Source organism: Narcine bancroftii, chromosome 4 (assembly GCF_036971445.1).
Source record: "Narcine bancroftii isolate sNarBan1 chromosome 4, sNarBan1.hap1, whole genome shotgun sequence".
NCBI classification, from domain to species: Eukaryota; Metazoa; Chordata; class Chondrichthyes; order Torpediniformes; family Narcinidae; genus Narcine; species Narcine bancroftii.
This window is the reverse complement of record NC_091472.1, coordinates 92,030,715-92,056,042: the sequence shown is the minus strand read 5'-3', so window position 1 is coordinate 92,056,042 and position 25,328 is coordinate 92,030,715. Positions and strand designations below refer to the sequence as shown.

At 44.7% G+C, this 25,328-nt stretch overlaps 1 long non-coding RNA gene across 1 annotated transcript in view; it reads right to left on the bottom strand.

Annotated features, from left to right (window-relative positions):
- Positions 1-4,946: 4,946 nt before the first annotated feature.
- Positions 4,947-25,328, bottom strand: part of LOC138760835 (uncharacterized) — a 37,053-nt gene continuing 16,671 nt past the window's right edge. The window contains exon 3 of the long non-coding RNA XR_011355893.1: positions 4,947-5,225. This is a non-coding gene — a long non-coding RNA (uncharacterized lncRNA). The remainder of the gene's footprint in view (positions 5,226-25,328) is intronic.

The following is a 25,328-nucleotide window of genomic DNA, read 5'->3' as shown; positions in this document are numbered from 1 at the left end:
AAGTGTGACACTGAGGGAGAGCTGCACTGCCAGAGTGGCACCCTTTGAATGAACCATCACACCAACGGCCTCCCTTCTCTCACAGGTGCTTACAGAAAGCTTCTGTGCAACTTTTTCAAATAAGAAGAGAAACATTCCCCAGACACAATGAATAAAATTCAATCGTTTCATTGTTGTCCATGAAATGGTTGCAGTGTTTCCAATGTTATACCAGTAACGTCACTGTCTTGTGCTTTAATACATGCCAAGATTTTATAGATTGCCATCCTTAATTGTGCTTTAATTGAATAACTTGCTGTACATTGCAGAGAGCATTTAATAGGCAACCTCAAGGACTGGGTCGGGAGTCATATGTAGGTCAGGCTGGGCAAAGACAGCAGATGTCCTCCTCTAAATTACATTAACCAAGTGAATTCTTAAACCAGGAATTTTGTGACCATCGTTACTGAGGACAAGTTAGCTTTAATTCCTGACTATTGAGTGAATGTAAGTTCTATTAAGTGAGTCTAAATTCTGCTACTGAATCCAAGTTTTGCTGCAACATGGTGGGATTTGAACTCAGAACTCTGGATAGTTAGCCCAGGCTCTGAATCACAGGACAAATTCTTTTCTTCTTTCCACCCTCGCCCCTGTCAGTCCCTCCACCTTCAAACATTGCCTTGAGAGATTGACAAGCATTCTGCAAAAGGTCAAAGCTTTCCTTGGACTTTGACATTTGTGGTTCAATTATTCAAATTAAATTATGTTGAAAAAGCAAGTGATCAGCTGCATGTGATCACACATGGACAGGAAGGGGGAGGGTAGATAACAGGGGCAAATTGAGGAAGTGGCAACTTGCTGACAAGCTGCAAAATCAGGGTGCTAAATAATAGTCATTATCTCATCAACCACTGCAGAATGAACTTTTCTGTTGACTTTTAAGTTTGGATATTAACTCTTTGCATGCTTTTACCTTTGCATGCTTATATCAATGATAACATTCAACAGAAAGTTCATTTTTTAACACCGGTATTTTCCATTGAAATTCTACTGCTGGACGATAAATGGGGAATCTGATCCCAGACACGGAAAACATGACTACCTTCACAAGAGATTTTACTTCTGTCTTTCCCCTCCCCCCTCCCATTTTTGTCCCCTTTCCCCCACCATCTGTCCCCCTGTCCCTCTGGTTCAGGAGCAATTGCTATCCTTTCATTATCAGATGCCTAAACAACAAACTCAATCAGAGACTCGTTTAAGGATCCTTATTTAACACATTATTTATTATTGAATATTTATTTTCTGTATTGCAGTTTGTTTGCACTTCCTTCATATTTACATTTCTCTCTTTGGTATGCATTACTCTGAGTTTCTCCTCTCAGTCATGCGGTTGGGTTCCAACCCGAACCACTGACCGTTCCTTTTTCCCACTGCTGCTGCTCAAACAGCTGTGCTCCTCTGGCAGATTGCTCTTTGCTCCAAATTCCAGCATCTGTAGTCTTTTATGTGTTCCCAAGACAACTTATAGAGACACATCACTTTTTCCTAAGTCAGTATGTTAACATGCATGTACAGTAAATAAATTGGAACACAGAGGGGATGTTCGCCTTTATTGTCATGGAGTATGGAGGATTGAAATTGGGAAGCATCAATTTAACTTGTGAGAATACACCCAAGGTTCAGTGCACAGTTCTGGTCTCCATAATTTCAAGGAAGGTCTACTTTTTGTATTGGAGACAATGCAAAGAAAGTTCATCAGGTTGATTTCTGGAATGAAGGGATTGACGTATGTGGAAATGTTGAATGGGTTTGGCCTGCATTCCCGGGGGGTACAGAAAATTATGGGGTAATCTTATTGGAATGTTGAAGATTCTGAGGGAGATCTATTGGGTGGATATTGAGAGAATTTACTCTGAACAAGGGGCATAGATTTACAATAAGGGATGAGCCACTTAGGATAAATTCAAGAGTAATTGCTTCTCTCAGAGGTTTGGGAATGGGATTGGGATTTTTATATTGCAGAAAACTGTAGATATGGAGGGGAAGGGGTCATTCAAAGCAATGACTGAATCAGAATGAAAATTTATTCTCATAAACAAGTCACAAAATTTGTTGTTTTATGGCATAATGACAGTGAAAACATTTATATAAACCGCTTACAAAAATAAATAAAAATAGTGCACGAAAAGTCAATGTAAGGCAGTGTCTTTGGTTCATTGATCATTCAGGAATCTGATGGCAGTGGGAAAGAAGCTGAGTGCTTGTCTTTGGGCTCCTGTATCTTTTCTCAATGGTAAGAGTGAAGAGGGCATGGCCTGTGTGGTGGGCGTCCTTGAGGATAGAGGCTGCTTTCTTAAGACACCACCTGTTGCAGAGGTCCTCGATAGAGTGAAATCTTGTGCCCGTGATGTCAGAGACCAAGTTAACAACCCTCTGGAGTTTTTTTTTCTAAGTATTGACAATTCATACCAGACAGTGATGCAAGCAGCCAGAATGCTCTCCTCAATACACCTGTAGAAATTTTCAAGAGTCTTCAGTGACGTACCAAATCTCCTCAAACACCTCACAAAGTATAGCTGCTGATGAGCCTTCTTTGTGATTGCATTGAGATGGAGGTTCCAGGACAGATCCCCAGAGAAGTTGACACCCAAGAATTTGAATTTCTTAACCCTTTCCACTACTGAGCCCTCATGTTCTCCTGACTTCTTCCTGAAGTCCTCAATCATCTCCTTGGGTTTGCTAACATTGAGCTCAGGGTTGTTGATATGTCATTAATCAATGAACTGATCTATCTCCATCCTGTATGCTTCCTTATTACCATTTGTGATTCTGCCGACAACCATGGCAACATCAACAGGCACAGGGTTGCCAGATTTGGTGCCAGTTATAATTTTTTTTAAAAGTTGTAAAAAGTGCCAACAGAACAAAAAAGAGCTTAAAAATCTTCTAAAACCACCATAAAAACACCAATCAGCACTTTCTGCTGCGAACCAATTCAAAAAAGCGTCAAATTTCTGCCATATGGTGCAAAAGGAGCCAAATCTGGCAACCCTGGACAGGCATCTTTAGAGGGAGCCAAAGGGTGTGAGGAGTTAGGGAAAGTGGTGTGGAACCAAGATCAGATTAACTACAATCTTAATGTGGGTCCATGAGATACCCTGCCTCAAGAAGGCAGCCAACATCTTAAAGGACTTCCATCTTCCTGGTCACAACATCTTATCACTGCTACCTTCAGACAGATTGTACAGAAGGCTGATAACCAGCATCTCTTGGCTCAAGAACAATACCTTTCCAACAGCAATCAGACTCTTGAACCTTCCCTTGGACCACTAATCATAGACTGCTCTGTCACCTAACAGGACTGTCTGCCCAATTGTAAATCACTTTTTTTACATGAGGATTATTGTGATTATTTAATATATATCTACTTATTGTCTCTTTTAATTTAATTCAATTAATTATTATAGTTTTGCTTTACATATACCTGTTCAGCTGCAGCAAGTAAGAATTTTGATGCATGTTTACATTGCACAATGTGCATGACAAGAAACTCATCAAAGGGGCATAAGGAAGACTACAGACACTGGAATCTGCTCCTGCTTCTGGTGTTCACATTCTTCTGTGCTCCGCCAGCTCCAACAACCCATCTGTGTGAACTCTGCTGCTCCAGGCCACATCACAGCAGGCGTCAGCTTGATCCATCATTGCTTGGCAGGATTAGCAGCTTACAAAAGGGAACTGCCCCTTCGAGTACCAAACCCAGGCATCCCAGCTGTGCATTTCTGCGTTGCAGAGCCACTATTCCAGGAATATCCAACTCACCTCTGCCCCGGGAATAACCAGAAAGAATAGCAAAGGGTAGGGGAAGTTAATATGAAAATTTGCCGACACTGGCTGAAATAAAAACACAATGCTGGGGAAACTAAGCAGGTCAAGGTAAAAATACATAACCGACATTTCGGGCTTGAGCCCTTCATCAAGGCATGGAAAAATGTTGGCAGGCATCCGAAAAATAGAGTTGGGAGGTGGGTGGAATCTAGTTGTAAAGCTGAGAGGGAAGAATAGAAGAGGCAGGTGTTGCAAATCAGAAGAAGAAACAGAAATGCAAACATTGAACTATTTCGTTTATTGTCATGAATACAAAACGGTGAAAAACTTTGTTTTAAGTGTTATCCAGGCAAATTAACCTTATGCAAGAATAAAAATATAGTGTTACCATAAAACTAAAGTATAGGGTATAGTTTTAAAGATGAGCCATACTGTTAAAGTGACTGGGGTGGGATGTGTTGGCATGCAATAGAGACAGAGTGAATGGAGGTGGGGTAGATTTGTGTGACAGCTTGAGCTCTGTTCACTTCACTCTGCATTTTTCTGCAGTCTTTGGTGAAGCAGTTCCTTACCAAACTATGATGCATCTTGACAGGACATTTTCCAATTGGTAAGGGGCTCTGGGGACAGGCTGAACTTACTTCAAAGTACAAGCATTCTCAGCTTAGCATCTTTGTTAGTTCGAACAAATTATGGACAGGATAATGTCCAGTGAGGTCACTAGTACATTGGGAATGCTCAGGTGTTAATACCACATTGCATTAAAAGCTCATTGCTATCTTATTCCCTCCTATAAGTACAGCTATATTTAGCACGCTCCAGGGCTATTGACAGGCACCCAATCCATGCTTCACTCTGGTTACAGCATGTACTGAATCCATGTTATCCTGAGGCAACCCTGCAGCCTGAAAAATGGGTACAATACAAGACCACCCTGTGGTAAACTACTGTATGTATGTTTAACTGTCTGGACCAGCCCCTTGGCTGACTGTAGCTGTGGCTCCTCCCACAGACTCATGTATAAAGATGAATATCCCCCAACCCTCCCCATTAAGGAAAGTCGACAGGCATAGACATGCCTCCTTTGTAATGCAATTAAAGCCTATCAGTTTTATATAACTTCCAGTCTTTTGGAGTTATTGGTGGTGCATCAATTTTATTAGCAATATATTCTGATAATGGAGCAGATCCTAAAACCAGAGAAGTTGGAAATCGACTCACAATCACCCGAAGCCACCAACAACCTTGAACTCTGGTTGCGTTGCTTCGAGGTGTTCCTGCAGGCATCATCTACTATCGTTCGATCAAAGAATGATAAGCTGCAGGTTCTACATTCCCGTGTCGGGCCCCTAGTATATTCAATGATCAGAGACGCCAAGTGGTACCCAGAGGCAATGGACATCCCGAAAGGCCAGTACCTGAGGAAGGTAAACAAGGTCTATGAGAGACACCTCCTGGCTACCTGAAAACAGCAATCTGGAGAATCAAGCACTGAGTACCTCCGGACCTTGCAAGCTCTTGGACAGGCCTGCAACTGCCAGGCCATGATGGCTGTGGTGAACACAGAGGACCTGATCAGAGACGCTCATGTTGCAGGTATCAGGTCCAACTACATCCAGCAGAGACTGTTGGAGCAAGGTGAGCTCAACTTGCAGAGGGCAGTCAAACTGGCAGGCACGCTAGAAGTGGCCCTCCAGAATATGGAAGCCTACTCAGCTGAAAATGCAATTGCCTCACAATTGCCCCAGGCACGGCCATCTTGGGATGTGGGAGGGCCACAACCGTGCAGAATGCCGCCACTGCCACATCCAATGTCACCTTAAAAGTGTGATGATGGAGTACAATGGGCCCCATCCTCTCCTCACCATCTGTAACCAGCAGTTTTTAAACTGCCCATTGCTCTCCACTAAGAAAAACCAGCCTCTTCCCCCACTGTTTACAACCAGCAACCCGAGTATGCCCACTGCACACAACCTGCGGACTCTCAACCTTCAAGATCACCCCTCCACCATTGTTTGCTAACCTCATCCCTGACTGTAAACCTGTTACCACAAAAAGTAGGCAGTACAGTGCCGGGAACGGGGCCTTTATTAGGTCAGAGGTGCAGCAGCTACTCAATGAGGGGATCATTGAAGCCAGCACCAGCCCCAGAGAGCCCAAGTGGTGGTGGTGAAGAAAGGGGAGAAAAACAGAATGGTCATTGACTACAGTCAGACCATTAACAGATGCGTATCCACTTCACTGCATATTCGATATGGTATTCTCCACCACTGATCTAAGACAGCATACTACCAGCTCCCCATCCCGGAGGACCACCAATATACTGGTTTTGAGGCAGATGGCTGCCTCTACCATTTCCTGAGGGTTCCCTTCAGTGTCACTGATGGGGTCTCAGTCTTCCAGTGGAAGATGGACCAAATGGTAGACCACTATTAGCTGCAGGCCACATTCTTGTATCTGGACAATGTCACCATTTGCAGCCATGACCTTCAGGATCATGACGCCAACCTCCAGACTGCTGGACTCCTTAACCTCACATACAATAAGGCTAAACGTGTATTTTGCACAACCAGCCTTGCTATCCTTGGCTGCGTTGTGAAGAACAGAATCATTGGTTCCAACCCTGATTGCATGCGCCCACATTTGGAACAACCCCTCCCCCACAGCCTCAAAGCCCTGAAAAGATGCCTGGGCTAATTCTCTTACTATGTCCAGTGGGTCCCCAATTATGCGGACAAGGCCCACACCCTCATTATATCTACCTCCTTTCCCCTTACATCAAAGACCCGTGTGGCTTTCAGTCACATCAAGGTAGACTTTGCCAAGGCCACGATGTATCCTGTGGCTGAATCCACCCAGTTCCAGATGGAGAAAAATGCATCTGATTTCGCTCTGGCTGCCACCCTTAACTAGGTCGGCAGACCCATAGCTTTCTTTTCCCAAATTCAACACTCCTGTCAAGAAGAAAGCCCAAGCCATTGTCGAGGCAGCAAACGATTTACCTTGCTTACTGACCAACGTGCACTTCCTTTCATGTTCAACAATCAGCATCAAGGTAAAATCGAAAATGACAAGATATTGAGGTGGAGAATTGAACTTGCCACCTACAATTATGATAACGTACCAGTCTTGGAATCTCAATGGGCCCCCCAAATGCTCTATCCTGCGGAACATGTGCCATCGCACAAATAGACTGATTGCAAGCCCTCTACAACAAACTCTGCCACCCCAGGGTCACCAGGTTCTTCCACTTTATCAAAGCCCGCAATCTGCCTTATACCATTGAGGAGATCAGGACAATGACCAGAAACTGCCAGATTCTTGAGGAGAGCAAATTGCACTTCTATCAACCAGTCAGAGTGCACCTGATAAAGGCTACCTGCCCCTTCGAACACCTGAATATTGATTTCAAAGGACCTCTCCCCTACTCTGACCGCAAGGTATACTTCCTCAACATCAATGATGAGTACTCACATTTCCCATTTGCCTTCCCCTGCTCAGACAACTGCCACAGTCATCAAGGAACTATGCAATCTCTTCACCCTGTTTGGGTACCCCTGCTATATCCATAGTGACAAGAGGTCATATAAAAGTGACACTTTTATGAGTGACAGGCTGCATCAGTTCCTGCTGGCCAGAGGCATCACTATGAGCAGGACCAGGTGGGATGGGAGAATGGTCTAGAGGCCTTCTAGTATTCTGCTGGCAAGATGTCCTCCCAGAGGTGCTCTTCTCAGATCGCTTCTATGTACAACCACCAATGTCACTCCACATGAAAGAATGTTTTCCTTCCCTAGGAAGTCCTTTTCAGGGACCATGCTGCCTGCCTGGCTGATGTCCCCAGGGCTGGTCCTACTCCGGAAGCACGTGATGAGGCATAAAGGGTTGAAAGGGTCCATTTCTTTCATGCCAACCCCCAATATGCTAATGTGGTGTACCCTGATGGGCACAAGGACAGCGTCTCTTTTAGAGACCTGGTGCCCTCAGGAGTTCCTGAGACTATTATTGATCACCCCACAGCCCCTTCACCTATCATTTCCCATGATGCACCAGGGCTACGGCATGTTAACCCAACCCCAGCGGATGACATGCCAGACTCGTTACAACACATCCACCAAGCCGACGCCGATGACTACATACAGGTGTTTCAGTTTGTCCAGGACTTAATAGCTGCACCGCAGCCAATACTATGACGGTCACAGTGGCAGACCAGACCATCTGAAAGACTTCATTTGTAATAACATCTAATTCACTTCACCTTCCCTCTGCCAGATTTTTTCTAAAACAAGGGGTGAAGGTGGTAAACCACTCTATGTATGTTTAGCTGTCTGGACATGCCCTTGGCTGACTGTACCTGTGGCTCCTCCCACAGACTCCCACAGCCCCCTCCCCAGTTCAGGACAGTCGACCAGTATAGACGTGTCTCCATTATATTGCTAATAAAAGCCTATCAGCTTTACATAACTTCTAGTCTTTTGGAGTTATTGATGGTGCATAACAACCTAAGCCCATTAGCAGTAGTGCAAAACCTCAGGTCTGTTACTGTGATTTGTGCTTGAAATGAGTGATGAGGGTGCTGGTGACCGGAGGCAATGTTGGGAAGTGAGGCAGAATAAATCATTGCTTAAAGCAGGTAGGTGTCACTCAAAGGGGTAAAAGAGACAATAAATACTAAAGGACATAAATAAATATTCACTGTTGCAGTAAGTGCAAAATAATTTGTTTCAACAGTGCAAACAAATCTTTTGATGGTCCTAGTGTAGTTTATGGTTAGGGTTAGGATAGTACAGGGAGGTTAAAGAGCCTGATACCTGTTGGAAAAAAGTACTGGTCGTCAGGTTCTGTAGCTTCTGACTTAAGGGAGCAGTGAGCAGAGATTGTGACTAGGATGCTAGAGATATTTTATGATGTTGGCTCCCTTCTTGAGGCAGTGTCTCACATAGATGAATGGGAGATCCATGCTCACGATTGACTTAGCTAGGTTTAGTAGCTTTAGTAGAGTTTAGTAGCTCAGGACTACTTTTTCTACCCATGTGTTAACAAAAATAGCATTATAAGAAGCAATTGAGAATTGAGTGCAGTAAAGCATTGAGTTTATTGTATTTACTGTAAATTCATTTACAGCAGTGGGTTGTATAAAGGAAGGGGAGGAGTCAGCATACAGGATGGAGATTGAAAACTTGGCTGAATTGTGCACCAACAACAGCTTTGCACTCAATGACTCCAAAACTAAGGAGCTAATTGTTGACTTCAGAAAGAGAAAACCAGAGGTATACAATCTAATGATCAATGGGGGAACAGAGGTGGAGAGGGTGTGCAAATAATTTAAGTTCTTGGGAGTCACTATCTTGGAGGATCTTTCATAGTCACAACACACTAATGGCATCGTGAAGAAAGCACGTCAGCACCTCTACTTCCTCAGGAGTTTGCGAAGATCTGGTATGACACTAGAAACCCTGGCAAATTTCTACAGATGTGTGGTGGAAAATGTGCTGACCAGCTGCATCATGGTCTAGTATGGGGACACCAATAGCCCTGAGTGTAAAGCCCTCAAAAAGGTAATGGACACAGCCCAGGACATCACTGGCTAAACCCTCCCCACTTTTGAGAACATCTACAGGGAATGCTGCTGTTGCAGAGGAGCAGTAATCATCAAGGATCCACACCACCCAGCACATGCTCTGTTCTTGCTGCTACCATCAGGAAAGAGGTACAGGTGCCACAAGACTCGCACCACCAGGTTCAGGAACAGCTGCTACCCCTCGACCATCAGACTCGTCAACAACAAACTCAATCAGGGACTCATTTAAGGACTCTTACTTGCGCACATTACTTATCTCTCTGTATTACACAATCAGTTTGTTTACATTTGTTATCTGTTTACAATTATTTATTTGCTTCCATGTATAAGCTGTATACAGTTTTTTTGCACTACCAATAAGTGATAATTCTGCCTTGCCCACAGGAAAAGACTCTCAGGATTGTATGTAATGTCATGTATGTACTGTACTCTGACAATAAATCTGAAATCTGATTTACTGGAAAATAACCCTATTTTTATTTTAAATTGTTAAATTAAATTTAGACATACAGCACAGTAACAGGCTCTTCTGGCCCATGAGTCTGGGCCGCCCAATTACACCCAATTAGCCTACAATGCTTGTATGTTTTGAAAGGTGGGAGGAAACAAGAACCTGGAGGAAACACAGGCAGACACGGGGAGAATGTACAAACTCCTTACAGACAGGGCCAGATTCAAACCCAGGTCACTGGCGCTGTAACACCGTAGCAGTAATCATGATGCTAGCTGTACTAAGAAAAAATGGTCTTCTGTTCATTACTTGGTGACCAAGCTGTAATGTGCACATGAATTTCCCCACACATCAACACCAGTCAAGTTTAAGATGAGTTATACGAAGCGTTCTCAGTTATTAAGTCTAATGTTACCTCGGCCCTAGTTCCTGGTGCTTTGCTTCATGACTTACTCACCATCCACACCTCCAATTATTACTGGACCAATTCACACCCTTGCTTCCAGCCTCCATAAAATGGGTTTCCTGACTCTGTTTTCCTGCAGTTAAAACAATCATCCCATCACTTCTATTTCTCTTTCTTCCATTTTTCACTTCTCATCTTCCAAGGCTTCACTCCCTGTTTGAATGGTGGAACCAAATATCTTTCTTCTGATTCAATTCTTCTTGTGGTGGCTGTGATGGAGGCAGAGACTTCGAGGGAGAGGAAGAAGCCCCTCACATTCTGGTTGTTGAAATACAAAGAGGAGGGTGTTCTGGACAACTGGCTGGGAACTAGGACAGGGCAGGGCAGTAGGGAAGTTTGGTTTGAAGGCCTGAGGAGAAGGGATCATGGGCCAGGTCAGCCTGGATGGAGCCAAAAAAAACAGGGGTGCTGGGGCAGTTTCCCTCGTGTCTCTGGGGGTGGGACAGAGTGCAGGTGGCAGAATTCAATGAGGCAAAGGCCACAGACAAGGCAGGCTCCATCCTGGGCTCAGTGGCCAGATGCTTCCCATCAGGCCTCAGGTGCTGATGGATTCAGGGGGCTGGAGGTGGGGTGCCATGGAGGGAAGGGTTTAGAGTTAGGCATTGGGAGCTCTTGACACTGACTCTGAACCCTCCCCTTGGCAGTCAGCCTACAGGTGCACACCTGAGCTCCCAATGCCAACTCTGAACCCTCCTTTCAGCCTACTACCTCATACGCACACTGAGTGGATGCAGTAAACACAGAGTGGGGCGGCACATGGCACCCCCCCCCCAACATCTACTTTCATTGGCCATATGTCTTGCCCTCCACATGGATGCCAGCACTTTATTGGCTTGTTGGGTGATCAATCAAATCATGGACAAGTCCCCTTATCTTCCAGGCCACTAGGCTTCAGCCTACTCAGCCTAATGGGTAATCCACCATTACATAGCAAGCAGGCAGCTGGATGTGGGAAGGTTCATATCCCCCCCCCCCCCACCACCCCTACAACTGGTCAATGGGGGAGAACAACAGAAAGAAGTGGCAATTGATTATGAGGATAGTGGTGTAGGAGGAGGATGCATTCCATCTCACTCCTGGCACCATTAGGCAACCCAAAACATCTTTGTCATTTGCAGTGGACTATCTCTCTCCCAACTCTGACCCCCCCCCCCCCCCTCCACAGCTCATCTGCCAGGCAAACTCTCATCTGTATCTTCATTACATCCTGCCCTGACCACTCAGTGGTCTCCTGGACAGCACGTGTACATTCAAGTTATGTCTGTATTTTTACGTTGTTGATCTTTGCAGGTTACCTGCCTGACAACACTCCATGTCTTGTTTTCAAATCTATCCATGACACCCCTGGAATACCTTTGCCAATCTCTCACTCCACCATTGACAGCTGGACTGTCAGCTGTCAGCTGCCTTGACTCTAAGGTCAAAATTAGCCTCTTGAGCATCTCCACTTCTTTCTCCTTTAAGACTTTGGGCTAAGGTCTGAGAGCAGGTTAATGAGACAAGGCAGAATCATAGTGTTGCACAGACTAAATGGGCCTGTTTCTGTGCCATAGTGTTCGATAGTTCTATGGTTCTGGTTAAAATCAACACCTTCCTTTGAGTACAGATACTGGACTGGTAACCAAGAGGCCTGGAGAAATCACAGATCATGAGTTCAAGTCCCACTCTGGCAGGTATTGAATTTAAATTAGGGACCTAGCTAATCAAGCCCCAGGGTTGTTATAAAATCACACTCTTAGAAACAAATATTTACAGCGACTTGACCTGGGACAAGAATGTGGATGAAATGGTCAAATAAAGTGCACCAACGTCTCTACTTTCTCAGAAGACTAAGGAAGTCAACAACTTCTACAGTGTGGTTTGAGGGCTGCTCAGCTCAAGATCGGAAGAAGCTACAGAAGATAGTGAAAACAGCCCAGAAAATCAAGCAAACATCCCTCCCTTCCATGGACATCTCCTGGTGCTTGTGAAAAACATTACACACCCTGGACACTCTTTCTTCTCCCTTCTCCCATCAGTGAGAATGCTTACAAGTGTGTTAGTGCGCACCACAGGATTAAAAAAAATATCTTCCCCACAGTCATCAGGCTCTTGAATGAACCCTACAACAGTGCTCATATGTTGCCTTTGCTTGGTGTAATTGATCTTCCTTTTCATCATACTCTATGATTATGCTCCTTACATGGCTTTATAGATAGAGATAACCTGTGAGTTTGCTCTCAAAAAAACTCTTCTCATGGTACCAAATATTTTACGACAAATAAACTTAAACTAACTAAAGGACCCATTCCACACTGGGTATACTCCCTCCACTGAAGTGGCTTCACAGTGTGAAATCATGCACCCACAGGCTTAAAGACAGTTTCTTTCCTGCTGCCATCAGGCTCCTGAATGATCCCACAAGTGCTGATTGATTTTTTTCATTGGAACTCTATACTCTTCAACGGGCCGAAGGGCCTACTCCAGCTCCTATTGTCTATTGTCTTCCATCACCTAATTGAGCTCTTGTTCTACTTTAAACAGGTATAAGAACATGAGACTTGAACTATTAAACTGTTCATGTAAGAACCCTTCACACTGCTTCAGGTATAATATGGCAATAAATTAAAACTTTTTAAAAAACTTAAATAACAAAATCATTATCGTTGTGACTTTGGGAAGGGGAAAATATTGACCAGGTTACAGGACAGAAATCCTGCCCTCAATTCCTGTCCTGACTTCTGGTCCACCAATGCCCCTTCCCCAGTGGAATTGTGAAGGACAGTATGCTAGAGATAACCCTTGATAATTCCCTGCTACTCTGTTCCTTGGACCCACTGGAGTCCTGTCACTTCATCAGTAGGAGAGGAACTTTTCAGGAAAAAATCAATCATCCTCACAAGGATTTACATCCAGCTTTAACATTTGAGTCAGACACGACCCCCTCACAGACAAAGAATTCCTGAAGGATCTCAACAGGTCAGACAGCATCCATGGGTAAAAATAGTCAGTCAACATTTCAGGACCAGAACAGTACCCCCATCCACATCTGATTCTGTGGTTTTCATCTCTTCTATACCTACTCCTCTACTTAATTTTATTTTTCTTTCCCCCTCTCTAACTTCTCGCCCTGTTCCGAATGGTTTCTCCCTTTACCTTCTCTCCCCTTCCCACACCTTCTGTCCAATATCCTATCACTTCTTGGAACCTCCCCCAGTTTCTTTCCACATTTTTATATTTTTTACTCCTCCCTTCTAATCTTGAGAAAGGGTTCAGACCCTAAATGTTTCTACCCATGGAGACCTGTTGAGTTCCTCCAGCAATTCTTTGCCTGTGCAAGATTCCAGCGCCTGCAGTTTGTGTGACTTCCTATTGTTCCTGACATCCCATAAGGCCTTTGACATTACATTATTTTTTTCCAAAAATAAACTTTATTCACAATAAAATAATACACAAAAGAAAACTGCAAGATATTTTTCGCATTCTGAGTATAATATCCATACATTCCATTGCAGTCCGTTGTTACATTTTATTCTCTAATTTGTTACACAACACTGTTAACACTACTGTGACCCCTTGTAGTTACTCCCCCTCTGTTGTTTGAGGGGCTTACCCTCCGGTCTCAACCCATCAATGCCTGGTAATGAAAGGACTCTAGACCACACATGTCAAACTCTGGCCCGCGGGCCAAATATAATTATATTTGGCCCGCAAGATCATTTCAAAAATGTATTAGAGGTGGCCCGCCCTGCAACGAGAGCCGATGCTGTTTTTTGGTAATGTCACCCCCACCATCCTCCCCCTTCATTGCACATCCTTCCCCACCCCCTAACTATCCCCTCCCCCCTAAAACCACCCCCCTTAAAAGATGGCCAGAATATTCTCAAAAAGGAATCCAGAATGGTAAAGTTCCACAAACCTTCTGCTGGGAATCCTAACAACACACGGGCATCAGATCCACGGGACGCGGAGGGAGCAAGAGTGTTGCAGGTTGACCATGCAAACTTTGAGAACGGGGAAAACAAAATTGTAACACAAGAAGTCTGTCGATGTCATCAGCCGGCAAGCCAGTTGGAAGGCTCCCCTCACAACCAGTCACTTCTCCCACCTGTCGAGCGGTGCGGCGGATTGGCGAGCGCCTGTGATTTCCTGTCGGTGCAACGGACATGGCAGGCTGTGCACGGCGCCCGCTGTTCCGCAAAGGCTGATCAGCAGCGCGCTGGGCCTGAGTGGGTGGGTAAGCAGGGATGGGCAGAGGATGTAGGTGAGGAGTAATGGGCAGGGGATTTTATGGTGGTGCGGGGGAAGTTAGAGGGAGGGATGAGTAGAAGGAGGGGTGGATAGGGAAGTGGTAAAAGGGGAGGGGCAGGGCGAGAAGGGGAGGGGTGATTAGAGGGTGAGAGACAGGTAGAGGGAGGAACAGGTTGAGGGGAGAGGCAGTAGAGGGGCGTGTATAGGATGGGGTGGGTAGAGGCAGAGCGAGTGGAGTGACGGGTGAGTAGAGGTTGGGTAAAGGACTGGTCAGGTAGAGGGATAGTGGGTCGAGGGTGAATAGAGGGCTAGAGCCTGAGGAGTGAGCAGGAAATGCTGAGTCCTGATGCAGGCCAAAATGGACACAGCCTGTGAATGCTGACTACATCTCCACAGGGACCAAATATGTTTCCCTCAGGTCAAGCAAAGGGTGAACTTGAGCTACCTACTCCTGACCTGTAACATTATCCTCCTAAAGTTATATCCTAAAGTTTAACATTACATATGTTGAAAGAAGAGAAAATATGCAGATGTTGTTGAAAATTTCCAATAAAAATTTAGTTTGGCCCTTGACTTAGTCCAAGTTTTTAATTTTGGCCCTCTTTGAATTTGAGTTTGACACCCCTGCTCTAGACTGCCCTCTCGTTAGCTACGCCAGGACTCAATGTTTTCCTCAGCAAGTCATTGAATCATGGCAAGAACCTTTCTTAACTTCTTGAGTAAGTGGATAGCTAAATAATTATTTTATCCCTTGCCTGTTCCAGTTGGTCACCTCATAATTCAGTAATACTAATATCTCACAGATGCAGGCCCAGCACCACTTTATTCATCCTCCAATCAGCATTGATTGACCTAAAGCCCCATAATACCATTCAGCGCAGCAATGGCCTTTGAGAAGTGCAGACAATAAATATTGCAAGATTGTTGTTCAAGAGCAACAAAATGTAGCTTTACGAAATAATGAAGATTATTTATACAGACGGAGGGAAATAGAGCTTGCAGTCATGAAGCTACAGGGATGCCAACAAATAATTCATGGAAGGATGGAGTTGTAAAGAAGATTTATGCACCTCTCAACCCATCCCATGCAATGAAAACATAAATGGATACACATGATATTCCCAATGTTATCTGTTTAATCTGTTCCCCATGTACTCGGCTTGAACAGGTTCAAACAAGATTTATTTACTTCCTGAAATTTGTAAAACTAAGAATTCTCTGCGTGCCCCCCCAACCCCCTTGCCCATCATTCATTTCATGAAAAATATCATGCACTCTCTGAGACCATTTCTGTTCTAAATGGGAAGACTTGTATTTTATTTCATATTTTATATTTCATATTTCTATGTGCCAGTAAGGAGGCCATTGAACTCATTAAGCCTATCCTGGCTGTCAAAAACATCCTATTGATCTTATTCTCCCTATAAAATGTTCACTCTCACAAGTCTAACAACTTCCCAAATTCTTCAGCCATCTCTCCATTCTTAGAGGTAATTTTCAGTGACCAATTAATCTAGCAGTGTATCTTTGGCATGTGAAGGAAACAAGAGCACTCAGAGGATGAGGCAGGGGAGGGAAATTATATGAACCAAAACAAAATGTGGGAAATGTGGAGGTGGGTTGTAATGATACTTATTCTCCAGTGGAGATGCTGCACCCCATGACCAACAAGGTGGGGTGCTCAACACCAAGTCAGTGCACCACTTGGAACTGGTGCTTGAGGTTCCTGCATTCCCTGGGCAGGACCTGGACAGCCCCTCTCACTCAAATTTTGAGATACAGCACAGTTACAGGCCCACAGTTACAGCTATAGAGGGTGTGCAGCGCAGATTTACAAGGTTAGTTCCAGGGATGGCGGGGTTGACATATGCTGAAAGGCTAGAAAAACTGGACTTGTATCCGATGGAGTTTAGAAGGATGAGGGGGGACATGATTGAGGTATACAAAATTATCAGGGGGATAGACAGGGTGAAGTCGGATTACTTATTCCCAATGATGGGGGAGACGAGGACTCGAGGGCATAGTTTAAGAATACAGGGTAGGCCCTTTAGGACGGAGATGAGAAAACATTTTTTTACCCAGAGAAGTGTGAATCTGTGGAATGCTCTGCCTCAGAGGATGGTAGAGGCAGATTCGCTGATTATGTTCAAAAGAGAGTTAGATAAGACTCTAGTGGGCAAAGGAGTTAAGGGTAATGGGGATAAGGCTGGAAAGGGGTACTGATAGTAGTGATCAGCCATGATCTGTAAAATGGCGGTGCTGGCTCGACGGGCCGAAGGGCCTACTCCAGCTCCTATTGTCTATTGTCTTCCATCACCTAAGCCCATGCCACACAAATGCTACCGTGAGACAAATTAACCTACCAACTCCATTCATCTTTTGAATGTGGGAGGAAACTGTGGCACCCAGACAAAATCCATGCAGAACACAGGGAGAACATACAAACTTCTTACAATGACAGATTCTGTAATAGCGTCACACTAACTGCTACGCTAAATGTGTCACCCTGGGTAGAATCTGCATCACTTCAAAGTAATGGATCCATTTCTTGGGTGCAGACATTTAAAACTATTAAAATTGAAGCATATAATTTAAAAGGTTCATGCAAAACATATCAAATATGTGAAAATAATAATTTCAAATTAAATCAAGATCATTAAGAAGAAACAATAGTTTATTCATCACAAAAGTTGCTGGAAACACTTAACAGGTCAGGCAGCATCTCTGGAGAGAGAAACAGTACAAATATTTCAGGTCCAAGAGCCTTTGTCGGAACTGTTATAGAAGGGTACAGTTGGAACAGTTTTTTGTTGCGGCTATCAGGAAGTTGACGAAGGAAAGTCAGTGACTGTTATTTACATGGACTTTATTAAGACCTTTGACAAGGCCCACATGGAAGGTTGGTCAAGGAGGTTCAGTTACTCAGTATTCAGAATGAACTAGTAAATTGAAGTAGACATTGGCTTTCAGGGGAAGCAGGGGAATAGTAGTAGAGGGTTGCCTCTCTCACTAGGAGATGAGTTAAAGGGAAAGATTGTATAGGTGAGGATTTTATTCATGGAGGTTCCATCAGGCTTTATCCACTGAGGTTAGGAGAGACAATAAATGGAGGACATGGTTTAAGGGTGAAAGATAAAATGTTTAAGGGAACATTAGGGGGAAACCTCTTCACTCAGAGAGAGTGGAACACGCTGCCAGTAGAATACAGGTTTGATATCAACATTTAAGAGAAGATTGGATAAGTACAAAGATGAGAGGGGTATGGAGGGTTATGGTCCGGGTGCAGGTCAATGGAACGAGACAGAATAATAGTTCAGTGTGGACAATATGGGCTGAAAGGACTATTTCTGTGCTGTAGTTGTGATACCTTACTGAAACCTAACTATTCTTCTCTCCATAGATGCTGCTGAGTGTTTCTGGCACTTTCTGTTTTTAGCTGGGGGAGGAGAGAGTGGCTTCACCCTTCGGCACATGCACAGCATTGAGACCAAATTCAATTTTTTATTAATTGTCACTTGAACCAAGATGCAGTGAGTAAGTTTGCTTTGGTGATCAGTCCAACTGGATGAAATTAATTTGCTTTTGCTCTGTTCTGACTGATCTCTCTCTGTAACTCTGTACTTCTCCACTGGGTTTTACGTGCTGTACTGAGCAAAAGCCACATAATTTCATTGGTGTGAGGTCAAATACAATCTGCAGGAAGAAGTTTTCATTGGGTGTGAGCTTCATTCAGGAGTCTATTAGCAACAGGAAAGAACCTGCCCTTGAATCTAGTGGTGTATAATCCCATACTCGAGAATCTTCCTCCTGACAGGAGGATGAGAGAGCATGGTCAAGGTGGGGAAAGTCTTTTAATATGCTGGCTGCTTTTTCAAGGCAATGGGAAATGCACATGGACAACACTTTATGCATTGGAGCTGACTTATAGCAACACCATCGGGCCATGTCATGGGACAGATATGAAGGGCTTGGGGAAGAGTTAGGTTTCAGGAAGTTTGAAAGAGGTAGAGGAGGAGAGGTCAAGGAAGATTCCAGAACTAGTGGACAGATGGAAACTGGAGATACACAAGAGGGCAGAAGGATTAGATGTCACAGGAATGCAGAGAGACAGAGGGTCAGGTCCCCAGATACACTGGAACAGTAGGTTAGTGTTGGAACAGGGATGGAAGGAGAAACTGTGACAGAAGGGAATCACCTGGCCACCAGGACTGCCCCCCACAGACACCTGGATGGATAGGGACTTAAACATCAGTTATTCGTCACATAAAAGAATTGTTCACATCCAGGATCACAGCATGTCCCAACAAACAATTCCTAGTGCAATGAGAAGGCTTCTTCTGCAAGCAGACCAACAGATTATCTTTAACATGCATACAGCAGCAGGGCTACTGTAGTTGGCTGGAGCAGATGAGTTAGCCCTTTGAGGAATGCCTGCTGATTGTAAGCGTTGGGACAGATAAGTAGGTGAAGAAATGAAGGGCACATGGCAGTCACTCTTCAGCACCTTCGATCAGAGCATCAGACGTGGGGACAGAACTAATCCAAATGAGAGTATCATGCCATCTCAGCTACCCTTCACAGAATCGGTTGTGAGCACAGACACTCATCAATGAGACTCTGGCTCAATATTTAGCACAAATTGAGAGTTTGCAACCTTCAGCACCAAATGAGCTACAGCTTTTTTTTATTAAGGATTTTCAATCAACGTGGAGTAACAAAACAAACAAAATCAAAGAAGCATCACAGATACAAATACAATAAAATACCAAAACCGAACTACGTGTTGATACACAAAGAGGGAAGAATCAACACATTATCACAATTATCAAATTCTGCACTATTGTTTATAATACAAAATTACACACCGTGAAGATCCTTAAAAGAAAAGTAGGAAACAGAAAAGAGAAAGTTCCCCTCCCCCACTGAGCTACAGCTTCTGTGGTTAAGTAATACATTTAAATTGCACCAGTGGTCACAAACAAGTCTCTACTCTGTCTGCTTTGTGAAGCTTGGACTGCTTTTATTTCACTTGATTTTAATCCCTTTCCCCTCTCTTTGCCTAAATCCCAGCAATACCCTGGGAATATTCTGTATTGCAACACAAAGTATTTCATTCCACATTCAAACAGGCATTTCTAAAGTCCAAATTCAAGCTGTCTGTTGGAATACTTCTTCAGATTACAATATTGTGGAAATATTTTTAAGAAAAAGAACAGAAAAATATAAACCATTCCCATTGAATCCATAACATGCCTTTGCTTCAACTCCTTCTGTCCCTGTTTAGGATGTTTATAGATCCGTCTGAGGGGTTCATTAATATCAATAAATCCCATCATAGGCACTGAGACGTGGATAATGCGTCACTTATATCTCTCCAGTCAAGCTCTAATGGAAATGAATGGGATATTCGGGGCTTTCAAGACTTCATACAGAAAGGAAATTGTATGTCCTTGTGTGTCCAGGATGCAGAGAGGGTAAATAAAGATGAACCTTGCCAAGGAGAAAACTTCAACATTTCATTAATTTCCTTGGGGATGTCTGAAGCTATAAATCCAAGGAGTGTCCCCGGCTACAAAACCAATGTTAGGAGAGAGTTTGATCCTTGAGCAAATGGGGAGCAAATGTTTCCTTGCAAAGCAGTGGTCAGTATCTATTGACAGAAGCCACAAAATGTCATTTGAAAACTGTGTGTAAGTAACTGTGTGCAGTGTCCTGAGAAATTTCTGTACAGAGATTCAACCAAACCCTGTGGTGTTGTGACCAGACACTCAACCAATCCCTGCACAGTGTCTTCACTAATATCTGTACAGTGACACAACCAATCCCTCACCAATATCTGTACAGTGACACGACCAATCTTTGCCGTGTCTGCACCAATATCTGTATATTGATTCAATCAATCCCTGCTTGGTGGGGGGGGGGGGGTTGAGGGGGTGTGGGGGGGGGGGTTTGAGGGGGTGTAGGTGGAGAATTTGAGGGGGCAGGGTGCTTGAGGTGGTGAGTGGGTGAGGGGATCAAAGAGGTGAGTGAGTGGAGTTTCAGGGAGGAGTGTGGGGGGTTTTGAAGGAGTGAGTAGGTGGAGTTTGGGGGTGTAGGTGGCAGTTTGAGAGCATGAGAGGGTGGGGTCTGAGGAAGTGTGGGTGGGTTTTGAAGGGATGTGGGGGGTTTGAGGGGGTGGGGATTTAGGGGGTGTGGGTGGGGGTTTGAGGGGGTGGGATTTGAGAGGAGTGGGTGGGGGTTTGAGGGAAGTGGGTGAGGGTTTGAGGTGAATGGGTTGGAGTTTGAGGGAAGTGGGTGAGGGTTTGAGGGGAGTGGGTGGGGGTTTGAGGGGAGTGGGTGGGGGTTTGAAGAGAGTGGGTGGGGGTTTGAGGGGGTGACACGATTCCCATCTTGTTTTGTTCCATGACTGGGAATGGACTGTCCAGGAGTGGGGCAACACATCCCCAAACCACCCTGCACACCTCTACCCACACCCACACCCACTAACCCATCCACACTCACCCACCCACACTCACCCACGCCCACACCCGCACACACACTCAGCCACACTCACCCATCCACACCTACCCATCCCCACCAACACACCGAAAGACACGGTCACTGTGACAAGCTCCTTCAACCAAGAAATTGAATGTTCTGGATCAATAAGCAGAGGTGGGGAGGGAGTTTGGAATTGACCACCCTCACCCACTCAGGCACCAACACCTCATGGGTTATGAAGTTCCCCCACAGTGGCTGATCTCTGCCCTACCCCGATCTGCCTCGAAATCACCCGGAGACTGAACATCCACATGTAGAATCCCTCCCCTCCCGATCAAAAGGACCTCAGAATAAACGTCAGATCTACTCCCTCCCTTCAGTGTGGTTTAAACTGAGATTGTGCTCTCAAATTAAAATAATTTATCTATGTAATCCAGACCTACTAGTACATAACCAACCCCTTTGCTGCTTCAAAAGCACATGAACAGAAAGCTGTGCAGGTCCCAGGGACCATCAGTTGTGCAAGTGAAGGAATGGAAGAAGTGAGGGGTGGTGGGAGGGGGAAGTAAAATCACCCCTCTCAGCACTTTTAGCTCCTTGGTTTTCCACTGAGGAAGCTTGGTTTATTGAGGGGTGGGTTGTGATTTCTGGTTTCTGGAGGTTACAATGTGTCCTGCACTGACCTGCCCAAGATCTTCCCTTGGTCTCTCTCAGGAAGTGGTAGCACAACTGCTGACTGCCAGCCATTAAGCCGCAAGCAACATTTAGCTGGGTTGTTTTTATGGATCGCCCCTCACTTCAGATTTCCCTTCGCTCACATTCTACATGCCCCTCAGTTTCTTGAATAGCTCACCGCAGGAGACTGGCCTGTGGCTATGACAACTCACTTGTGGATGAATTAGTGGATTGGGTGGGCAATAAAAAAAGGAGAGATGTTGGCATTATGTGTGAATACAGATTAAAACAGTGCCACCTCAGGGTCAATACTACATGAAGCATTTGGAGAGAGCTGGACAAATGGTGAATAACGATTAAAATTAATCAGTGCCTCTGGGTGGCTGTTTGTGCAAACTGCAGGCAGCACTGCCACCTGCTGGCAGACTGCATGATAACTTAGATCCACAGACAAATAGAGTATTTTTTAAAATTTAGACCAGGCCCTTCTGGCCCACGAGCCCATGCTGTCCAATTACATCCAATTGGCCTACAACCCCCGTACATTTTGAAGGGTGGGAGGAAACTGGAGCATCTGGAGGAAACCCATGCAGATACGGGGAGAACAGACAGTGCAGGATTCAAGTCCATGTCACTGGTGCTACAACAGCATTGCTCTAACCACTACACTAACCATGCATGCAGCCCTAAAATTCTAAAGATCCATTCTCAAATTGTTCTTGAATCCTGATAGTTCAGCATCTCATTCATTGGGTGCTGTTTCACATCCTTCAACCTCACCAGGCTTCGGTTTCCTTGTTCCCTTTAAAATCACAGGGACTCCATTAATCGTGTGCTTTTCGAGTTTCCATGCTCCTTTGTTTGTCATCAGATCCCAGTTTCTTTCAAACACTCAGGACCCTAATTCTCACACTGCCTTGCATCTCACAAGAGCTCCCTTTAAACAAATCAGTTTTTTTTTCCTACATTCGCTTTCGACTCAACTGGTTCAATGAAAAAACAAGTAAACGTTTTAAAAAAAAAGTGAATTTGAACAATGTTGGTGCATCAAGTGTTTTGAGAGGTTGGAAGGACCTGGATCCATTTCAGTTTGCTGATCATCATAAAAGGTCAATAGTAGATGCAACTCACTGGCCCTACACTCTGTGTTGGATCACCTGAACCACAGAAACAGCTACAGTAAAAGTTCAAAGTTCCAGATGCCAGAAATCTGGACCACCTGAGAACCTGGACCCTCAAATTTTTTGTGTGCAAGCATGGAATCGTGTGTGCGTAAGCACCACAGATGCACAGGGGCAAAAAGTGACCATGCTTAATGCAGGTAATCTTATCACAAAGAAATTTATTTTTATGCTTTTTTTTACAATGTTCATTTGTAAACATAATTTCAAGTATTACACACTTTTTTGTAGTGAAAAAATGTTATGTTTTGTCAAGCGTTTATTTTATTTTTCTTCAAAACTGCTCATTTTGATAAAGGAAGTATGGTGTATTTGTGAATGAATAAACTATTAAAATTTACCTGTTCATCTCTTCTTTATTCCTCCTTAAATTTGAATTTTACAAGTACTGCCTGAGAATCCAGAAAATCTGTAAATCCAGACTGACCTAATCCCCGAGCAATCTGGATTTTCAAACTTTTACTGAATGTCATTCTTTACGGTCTTGATGCTCCACATCATCAGGCCTGCAAAATGTATGGCTAAACTAAGGAATCTGTAACAGTCGATTCCTCTGCAACTGGATTCTCGACCTTCCTCATTGTCAGTGTGGTGATGCACCATAAGTGACTCAAAACTTTTATTCGCAATAGAATGAAGGCACACTCCATCTGATCGACCGTCTCGAACTGAGGAGGGGACTGAGGGACAGTCACCTTTATTCAGGAACCTGTGGGATGGGTCACAGGTACAGTTGGCCAATGCGTGTGTCCAGACAGATAAATATATACATAGTGTGGTTTATTACATTCACCTTTGTTTTTTTTTAAAAAGAGTCCGACAGGGTGAAGCGTTGATATTACAATTACAAATTAAGTCTTTTGGGTGGTTTGGTTTTCTGCTGTGACCATCAGAGTACTGGCTATGTCTGCAGTGCAGCAATGGAGTTCTGGACAGTCTGGGGCACTAGTTGTTGGCATTGAGCTGGTAGGTGCACATCAACAAGTTAGGTGTGTCATTTGTTAGGGCTAAGGTAATGTGCCATGGTCCTGGTACATCGTGAGTGGTGAGGGGTGGAAGGGGTGTGGGGTAGGTCCCTGAGGGCGCCAGGTCTCTAACGGAGACAATGTATTCATGCCCATTGGGGTACGCTACATAGGCGTAGTGGGGGTTATCGTGGAGGAGGTGGTCCTTTTTGACAAGTGGGTTAGATTTGTGACTTCTCACATATCTCCAGAGTAGGACCAGCCTTGGGGACATCAGCCATTCCCTGTCATTGAATTCCTGGGAAAGGAAAACATATGTTCATGCCGTGTGGCATTGGTGGGCATACATAGAAGCCATACATACATGGAGTGAAGCACCTCAGGAAGAAACTTTTGCCAGCGGGAGACTGGGAGACCCCTAGACCACAGGGCTGGAGGACAGCCTTCCAGACTGTACCGTTCTCCTTTTCCATCTGTCTGTTCTCCCGGGGGTTGTAGCTTATAGTCCTGCTTGAGGAACAGCTCATCACTCATAAAGGAGGGCTCCTGGTCACTATGAATATAGCTGGGAAAGCCAAACAGAGTGAGAGACTGCATTGGACCTTGAAGACTATGGATAGTGAACGGAAAATGCAAATACTCATCAATGACATTGAGGAAGTACACACTGCGGTCCAAGGAGGGGAGGGGTCCTTTGAAGTTGACACTCAAGATGTTCAAAGGGGCGGGCAGCCTTTATCAACTGTGCTCTGTCTGACCGGTAGAAGTTTGGATTGCAGTCAGTGCAGGCCTGACAGTTTTTGGTCATCGACCTAATCTCTTCAATGGAATTAGGCAGGTGGTGGGCTTTAATGAAGTGGAAGAACCTAGTGACTCCAAGTTGGCAGAGATCATTGTAAAGGGCTTGTAAAGGTCAATTTGTGCGTTGACACAGGTTCTATGGGACAGGGCATCTGGGGGCTCATTGCGTTTCCCAGGCCAGTACAAGATATCATAATTGTAGGTGGAAAATTCAGTATCTTGTTGTTCTTGATTTAACCTCGCTGCTGGTTATTGAACATGAACGCAACTGCACGATGGTCAGTTAGCAAGGCAAATTGTTTCTCGGCCAGGTAGTGTCTCCAGTGGCATATCACCTTGACAATGGCTTGGGCCTCCTTCTCAACAGAGGAGTGTTGAATTTTGGCGCCATGGAGGGTGTGGGAAAAGAAAGCGACAGATCTGCCTGCCTGGTTAAGTGTGGCAGTCAGAGCAAAGTCTAATGCATCGCTCTCCACCTGGAACGAGGTGGATTCATCCACACTGTGCATCATGGCTTTGGTAATGTCTGCCTAGATGTGGCTGAAGGCTGCACGGGCCTCTGGTGTTAGGGGAAAAGAGGTTCATTAATGAGGGGGTGGGCCTTGCCTGCATAGTTGGGGACCCACTGGGCATAGTAAAAGGAGCCCAGGCACCTTTTCTGGGCCTTGAGGCTGTGGGGGAGGGAAAGCAG